This window comes from Chrysochloris asiatica, unplaced genomic scaffold (genome assembly GCF_000296735.1).
Source record: "Chrysochloris asiatica unplaced genomic scaffold, ChrAsi1.0 scaffold00144, whole genome shotgun sequence".
Classification (NCBI taxonomy): Eukaryota; Metazoa; Chordata; class Mammalia; order Afrosoricida; family Chrysochloridae; genus Chrysochloris; species Chrysochloris asiatica.
The window spans coordinates 2,560,377-2,569,253 of record NW_006408662.1 but is presented as its reverse complement, the minus strand read 5'-3'; the positions used below and the strand labels follow the sequence as shown (position 1 = coordinate 2,569,253).

Genomic DNA, 8,877 nt, shown 5'->3' with positions numbered 1-8,877 from the left:
ATTGTAATCATTGAGATGAAACAAAATGTGTGATTGGTTGAGAGTAAAGCTGATGATCTTGTCTGTTTACCTTCTTCACTCAAGTCACAATAAAAAGTAAATAAAAGTAAAGCAAATTTTACTCATGACCAAAATAAGTAAATAAATCGCCTGTTATGATGTTACAGATGGAACTGCGGCTGCCTTGGGAGGACCAGGCCAAATGATTTCAGGGCTAAAGACTCACAGCTCAAGCACCACATAAAAATCCTGGAAGTTCCCACCTGTGCCTGGATAGGAAGCCTGCTTGCCTGTAGCCGTGGTGGGCATCCCTGAGAACCAAACCCATGGTCTTATGGTAAGAGTGACTAAATCCCAACACCTGCTCAACCCCCAATCTGGAATGTTGTTTGATGGTAAAGTGAGGGCATTGACTGGGAAGAAATGGGATGCTGGAACTTGGGGTGGGAACATTTGGGCAGATAATCAGGAAGCTAAGGAGCTCTGGTAGTGTAGTTGTTAGGAGTCAGGCTGTGAACCTCAAGGTCAGCAGTTCAGAACTACCAGTTCTGTGGGAGAAAGATGAGGTTTTCTGCTCCTGTAAAGATTTACAGCTTCGGAAACCTTATGCAGACTCGCTATGAGTCAGAAATCACTCCACAGTCCCTAACCATCAACCACCATATGGCCCTTGGACTGGACGTTCCCTACCCCTGATGTACAGGCTTGCTTTGAGTTGAAATTGATCTAACTGCACTTAACATCAACCAATTGTGAGAGAATAAACATCTGCTTGTTGACGCCATCGCTTGTGGTATTTTTGATAAAGCAACACTAGAGAAGTCAGACACCCAACAAAGACATGGGTGCCGTGGTGGCAACAGCAATGGGCTCAAACACAGCAACTGTGAGGATGGTACAGGATTGGGCAGTGTTTCCTTCGGTTGTGCCGAGGGTCGCTATGAGTTGGAACTGACTCGACAGCACCTAACAACAACAACAAGAATTCAATCCTTACAGGGTGGTCACTACAGCACCAATTACCAGTGATTTCACTAATAGGTGACAGGCATTTCTTTACAAATGTTATTTCATTTCATTCTCACAGTAAGTCTCTAAAAATGGGTACCATTACCACCATTTTCTGGATAACAAAATTCAAGGTGTTGTTAAGTGCCATTGAGTCGTTTCCAACCCATAGCAACCTTATCACCATTTTCTGGATAAATAAATTTTAGTTGTTGTTGTTAAGTGCCTTCGAGTTGGTTCTGACCCATAGCGACCCTGTATGGGGTTTCCGAGGGTGTAAATCCTTACGGGAGTAGAAAGCTTCATCTTTCTCCCACGGAGCAGCTGGTAGTTTCGAACCGCTGACCTTAAGGTTCGCAGCCGGATTCGTAACCACTACGCTACCAGAGCTTCTTTAAAATAGTTACTCCTATAGCTAGTAAGCTGTACCGATTTATTCAGTCTTCATGTTGAGCAAGTAATCTGCAAAGATAGATTATATGAAGAACATGGCATCAGGATTAGAGGAAGACTCATTAACAACCTGTGATATACAGATGGCACAACCTTGCTTGCTGAAAGCCAAGAGAACTTAAAATACTTACTGATGAAGATCAAAGACTGCAGCCTTCAGTATGGACTGCAACTAAATGTAAAGAAAACAAAAATCCTCACAACTGGACCAATAAACACATCAAGATAAATGGAGAAAAGATTGAAGTTGTCAATAATGTTGTTTTGCTAGGATCCACAATCAACACTCATGGAAGCAGCAGTCAAGAAATCAAATGACATATTATATTAGACAAATCTGCTGCACAAGCTCTCCTTAAGTGTTGTAGAGCAAAGACATCAGTTTGAGGACTAAGGTGCCCCTGACCAAAGCCATGGTATTTTCAATAGATGACTACAGAAGAATTGATGCATTTGAGTTATGGTGTTGGAGAAGAATATTGAAAGTACCATGGGCTGCTGGAAGAATATTGAAAGTACCAAACCAATCTGTGTTGGGAGAAGTACAACCAGAATGCTTCTTAGAAGGCAGGATGATAAGATTTTGTTTCTCATACTTAGGACATGTTATCAGGAAGAACCAATCCCTGGAGAAGATGCATCATGAGTAGTAAAGTGGAAGGTCAGTGAAAAAGAGGCAAAAGCCCACTAAGATGGATTGGCACAGTGGCAGCAGCAATGGGCTTAACCGGAGCAACAATTGTGAGGATGGCAAAGAACTGGTCAGTATTTCGTTCTGTTGTTTTATGGTCACTATGAGTTGGAACTGATAAGTAGAGAAATCAGGCCAGGAATACAATTTCACTTGCTTACAAAGGCCATGCTCTTTAGACATCACAATCGGTCCATTTGTGCTGGACAGAATTCGATAATGACCTCAACCTTCACCTGGCTTCTGCTGGACAATTATTCAACCAAACACTAATCTAGTTTCTCTTCTGAAGAGCTTTTGCGGATGAAATTACAGTTCCAAATAAGTTAGCCTTAAGATAGGGATGCTATCTGGGTAGACCTGACCGAGTCCCGTGAGCCTTTTTCAAGCAGCGAATTTCCTGCAGCTGGTAGCAGAAGAGGAAGTCAGAGTTTTCTTAGCTGTAGTGACATTGAAGAGCAACTGCCATTTTGTGGAGAGTCCAGGTGGCAGAAAAGAGAGGTGAGAAAGAGACTCCGTGAGCTGACAATGGCTTCTCATCAATGATGTTGTTGTTGTTGTTAAGTGCCGTCGAGTCGGTTCCGACCCATAGCGAGCCTGTACAGGGTTTCCGAGGGTGTAAATCTTTATGGGAGTAGAAAGCCTCATCTTTCTCCCGCGGAGCAGCTGGTAGTTTCGAACCGCTGACCTTAAGGTTCACAGCCTGATTCGTAACCACTATGCTACCAGAGCTCCTTCTCATCAATGATAAGCAAGAAAAACCCAGGCCAACAGCAGCAAGGACCCGAACTCTGTCAACAGCCTGAATGAATGTGGGACAGTGCCCCGGCTCTAGAAAAAAACAAAAAACTAAAACATTTGGGCCAGCCAGTAGTAGGGACCCTGAACAGAGGGCCCAGTCCAATCATGCCAAACTCCTGGACCACAGAAAATGAAAGATGACAAAAGTGTGTTGTTATAAGACTCAGAGTTTCTAAACTGGTACACAGTAGTAGATGAAAACACTATTTTCTCTTAGGATTTTCCTGAAGCAGAGACAGAGACAAGGACTGAGTGGTGGTTCTTCATATGGAGTTGAGGCTGTGAGGAGCAGAGACAGCATAGGGAAGGGAGTATCCACTCCATATCTGCTACAAAGAGGCTGTAAGAGAGTCCTTCTACATCAAATGGCATGTAGACGTGTCGTTGGTCCTAGGTCAGTTCCTTACACGACCACCATTGTCTTCTCCGGAACCCTTCCAGATGCTTCAATTTTCATGCTGCTTCATCAGCCACACATTTCCACTCCCATCCTGTTGTTGTTGTCAAGGCCCATCGGATCCTGTATAGGGTTTCTAAAGAGTGGCTGGTGGGTTTCAACCATGGACCTTGCAGGTAGCAGTCCATGCCACGACAGGACTCCTTCCCGTAGGCCCATGAGAAAAGGACACTGAGCCCTTTATAATCAAGGAAAGAAAAACACAGAGAACAGAATGAAAAGGGCCAAAATATGTTCTCACTAGTTTGGCAGATCTTGGCTGAAAACTATTATTAAAGAAGTTTTGGCCATAACAACCTTTGAACAGACACAACATACCATTGACTCATTGATGATGTCCAAGTTTAAAACCATACATCTTTGTTCTCTGTGAGACTACTAAGAACATCTCCTCCTACTGCTGTTGGGATTTACATTTCCAAAAAGACATTACCTCTGCTAATTGATCTTGGACTCGGGAAGGGTTCTGTACTGCTGGCTGCCCCGGCTGGTCAGGGGGGTGAAGCCGGGCATGAAGAAATGCAGCCGTGGGAAGGGCACCACGTTCACAGCCAGTTTGTGGAGGTCTGCGTTCAGCTGGCCTGGGAACCGCAGGCAGGTGGTGATCCCGCTCATGGTGGCAGACACCAGGTGGTTGAGGTCCCCTTATGTGGGGGTGGTAAGTTTCAGGGTACGGAAGCAAATGTCATACAGGGCTTCATTGTCGATAGAGTAGGTTTCATCTATGTTCTCCACCAGCTGGTGGACCGAGAGCGTAGCGTTGTAGGGCTCCACCACAGTGTCTGACACTTTGGGGGAGGGCATGACGCTGAAGGTGTTCATAATGCGGTCGGGATACTCCTCCCTGATCTTACTGATAAGCAGCGTGCCCATCCCGGACCCTGTGCCGCCCCCCAGGGAGTGGGTCAGCTGGAAGCCCTGGAGACAGTCACAACTCTCAGACTCCTTCCGTACCACGTCCAGCACCGAGTCCACCAGCTCTGCCCCCTCTGTGTAGTAGCCCTTTGCCCAGTTGTTGCCGGCACCGCTCTGGCCTGTCACAGGGAAAGGGGAAGATTAGACACTAAAATGGAAAGAATTCTGTCAAAGCAGAGAGACTGGTCTGAAAGTTGCAGATTCTTCTCTTTGTGATGCCTCCTTTTAGCTAGAGAAATCTTTTTTGATATATCAGTGACCCTCAAAACCACTGGGATCATAATAAAGTAAAGGGGTCACTCAAGACTATTGACTGAAAGCAGACAGCTTCCATGAGCCCAAGTGCTTCTAATGTTAAGAACAGGATACAGGCTTCATGTAAATACACTCGAGTTCTATAGAATTCAAATGAGAAGACTGGCTCTAAGCTGCTGTCTGAACTTCTGGTCCTGACCGGTTTTCCCCACCTTTGGTCTCTAAGTGGCAACCTATAGTCACTGGTCCTCTGAAGTGACCAGTAGCCTATAAACTATTGTTTAAAGCTTTCAGTGTGCTCTTTATCCTGAGGCCTTCAGAGGTTTAATGGGGAGACTACAGCAGCCCACTACAGGCTGACATTGTTCTTGGAGCTAGAGAGAGAGAGAGTGACCAGCCAGCAGATGGCTCTGGATGGAGTGAGGTCAACACTCAGGCTGTCTGTGGACACACAGCCTTCCACCTCAGCAGTGGCCTCTCAGTTTTGTGATGTTCATGGTTAGGAAGAAGGTAAACCATTGAACCAATCCCAAATGACTGACTACTTACCAAAGACAAAGTTGTCTGGCCTGAAGATTTGGCCAAATGGTCCGGACCTGACTGAATCCATGGTGCCTGGCTCAAGATCCACCAGGATGGCCCGCGGGACGTATTTGTTACCTGTGCAGTGTGAAAGCTGCCATTAGACCTGGGGCTAGCAAAGGAATCATGGGAGAAGACTACCAGCATTTAGCTGTGATGGCTAAGACAACAGTTGTTACTAAGTGTTGTTGGGTCCATGCTGATGTGTAGCGACCCTGTATAGGTTTCTGAGGAACAGCTGTTGGGTTTGAACTGCCAGCCTTGTGGTTAGCAGTCTAGTGCTTATCGTACAGCGCCACACTAGAGACAAAAGTAGAAGAGCATCTTTCTGCTTTCAAAAAGGAGATCCCTAGCATATTCAGCCTTAGCCAAGCATGCAGGGGTCGTAAGGAATGATAAAGTGTATTCTTCAGCAATTGACACTAAAATCAGTACCAAAAAACATTTGTCACAGGTATGTTCCAAATACTTTTTTCCACAGTATGGAAAGCCAGTGTAATTAAACAAAAAACATTCAATTAATTACCTGCAGCCTTGTTGTAGTAAACCTTGATTGTCTCCAGCTGCAAATCACTGTTGCCATGGTAACTGCCAGTGGGGTTGATACCATGCTCCTCACTGATGACCTCCCAAAACTGAAATTATAACAAAGAGTAAGAGTGGCCTCCTAACATTATTGATGAAGGCCGTGTGCTTCCTCCTCCTCCTTGTGGTTGGAAAGCTAGTGAGTCCCAGGCAGAGACGGAATCGCAGCATGCCGCCCCCTTCCCTCCCCCTCATTTCCTCCTGCAGCAGCTGCTGCTGAGGGCTGGGAAGCCGCAGCGCAGCATTATACACACAGACGGAAATCAGGGAGCGGCCCTGCCTAGGTGGTGGGCACTCCTGTTCCTCTCTGGAGGCAGCTGTGAGTCATGTGACAGTCTCTCCGTCTCACCCCTCCCCCCCGCCATCGTGGGACAGGGCTGGATGTCAGAAAATCAGACTGACAGATGGCAGTACGACAACCAGGTGAGCCCACCTTGGCTGATACGAAACCACCGTCAGCCCTCCTGAGACACACAGACAGGTGGGCCTCCAGGCTTTGACCACACCAGGTACTGAAAGGGAAGAGCAGGCAGGTCTGTGGGCCATGGGCAGCTGGTTCTGGCGACCCTGCAGCAGGAAAGGGGGAGGGGGGCAATGGGGACACCTACCTATTCACATGGTTTTGTGCAACTGTGTTACATCATCCTCAGCCTCATGGTACAGAGAGGCCTTGTCAGTGGTACCCATGCTGGGAGAATTTACCTAGCACCCCCTTCTGCAAAGCCCTAAAGTCACCAAATAATAATAATAAGAAATCTGGAATTAAGAAGAAACTTTGTTCAAAAACTCCCCAATAGAAAGCTACAAATGTCTCAAACTCAAGTAAACTCAAGTTCTTCTTCTACAGGATGGGGTAAGAAAGGCTTTCAGGACCTTAGCAGAGGAAGATGGGAATGTGCTGGTGGAAATCCCGTTCTCTGTGATCTCTTGTTTCTCAGAACAAGCTACTCAGGGGGATGGTGGGGTCCCGCGCCACGCCTAAACTGAAGTCTAGGCCAAATCTGAGGGTGAGAAATGGGCACTGTGAGCCCCTGGCCAAGTGCCCCCTGTTGCTTGAGAGAAAGTCTGTTCTTAATGCTGTTGGGATAGCATCAGTCCTTGTGCAGTTGAGTTTGGACTGGCCTTCACTCTTGTTGGTCCAGAAGCTGCTTCATCTGCCCAGCTATTGGAGGATCTTAGTGGCCAGGTATTAATGAGCAGTGGCGCAAGGTCGGTGGTTCAAACTCACCAGCCGCTCCTCAGAAACCCTATACAGGTTCATTATGAGTCGGAACTGACTCGATGGCACTTTACACCACCACCAACATACTAACATACTAAGGTGACTCTGGAGGCACGAGCTGTTTGGGATTGCTGCTAACCTAAAGGTTGGTGGTCCAAACCCACTCAGTGACTCTGCAGAAGAAAAAAAACCTGGCAAACTCCTTTCATAGAGATTTCAGCCAAACTTCCTTTAAAAATCGGGACTAGAGATACCCTATGATCTAGCAATTCCACTACTAGGTACATATCCTAGAGAAATAAGAACTATGATCCAAACCTGTGAATGATCAGCGTTTTTACAATAGCAGAGAGACAGAAACAGTGTAAGTACCCATCAATGGAGGCTACATACATGCAATTAAATGCAATGTTAAAGAATGAGAAATCTGTGAAACACCTGTAACATGGAAGAAACTAGAGGGCATTATGCTGACTGAAATTAGTCAATCACAAAAGGACAGATCTATACTGTATGAGACTACTGCTGTAAAAAGTCAAGACAAGATTACACACAGAAAGAAACATTCTTTTTTGGAAGTTACCAGGAGTAGGAAGGGGTAAATCACTAACTAGAGGATAGACACTTGGCTGAAGGAAGGCAATAGGAAAGGTCAACACAAAATGGTCCGGGCAAAGGAAGGCACTGGGAGGAGACAGAAACAGTGGCGGTAAATACTCTTGTAGTTAAGTGCCTCCAAGTTAGTTTTGACTCATAGTGACCCTGTTTAGGGTTTTCGAGAAGCTGGTGAGTTTGAACCACTGACCATATGATTCAAACCAATCTTGCAGTCCAGTGCTTATCCTATAGCGCCACGGGAAAATACTATTGCATACCAAACCCTGCAGTAACAGATATAACAATAATCTACACATGGATACATACAAACTGAACAAGGGAGGGAAGGCAAATGGGACTATGCCCACAGATACATATTTGTAAATACGTGCTTGTGTTTGCTGTAAACTTATCAATGAGTATAGCAGAGCAAGCTGGGAGCAATGCTATGAAAAGCCTTACCAATAACAAAATACCTTGTAGGAATGAGTCATTGGGCAAGGGGGCCCAGACCATCTCAGGGGACACCAAGGTCAATTGGTATAACATAGTCCACAAAAAGAATGTTCTATATCCTATTCTGATGAGTAGTGATTGAGGTCTTGAAAGCTCGGGATCGACCATTTAAGGTGCAACTAGTGTTCTCTCCCTGTCCGGAGCAAACAAGAGTGAAGAAAATCAAAGACTCTAGGGAACAGGAGTCCAAAGGATGAATGGGCCACGTGAACCCCAGCCTCTACATCCCTGAGACCATAGAACTATTTGGTGCTTGGCTACACTGCCAACCACTCTGAAAAGGATTACAGTAAGAGTCCTGGCAGAATGGGAGGGCAATGTGGGACAAAACTCAAGCTCATAAAAATGTCTGCCAGACTCGTGGAACCCCAGAGACTATAGCCTGACACCCCTCAGGCCTAAAACAGAACTGAACTCGCCGTGGCTCAGTTGTCAGCTAAATGATAGATAGGCCTGTAAGGTGAACAGGTATGGGTAAGTCAAAAAGTATTGCTACTAGGCTTCTAGTTCATACATACCAAATTACAATAATAATAATAATAAGACTATAGCCAAGAAAGGAGTCCTGGTGTGGCACTGTGGGTTAAACAGTTGGGCTGTAAGGTTGGTTTGAAACACAAGGTCAGTGGTTCAGGCTCACCAGCCGCTCCTCAGAAACCCTATACAGGGTCACTATGATTCGAAACTGACCCGAGGGCACTTAACAACAACCACAACCACATAGCCAAGAAAACACCACGGAGCAGTTCTACTTTGTAGCACATGGGGTCACCATGAGTTAGAGTTGACTTGGTG

General features: G+C 45.9%; 1 pseudogene; it reads right to left on the bottom strand.

The window, feature by feature from the left end:
* Window positions 1-3,848: 3,848 nt before the first annotated feature.
* On the bottom strand, window positions 3,849-5,797 carry LOC102819052 (annotated as a pseudogene).
* Window positions 5,798-8,877: the final 3,080 nt, after the last annotated feature.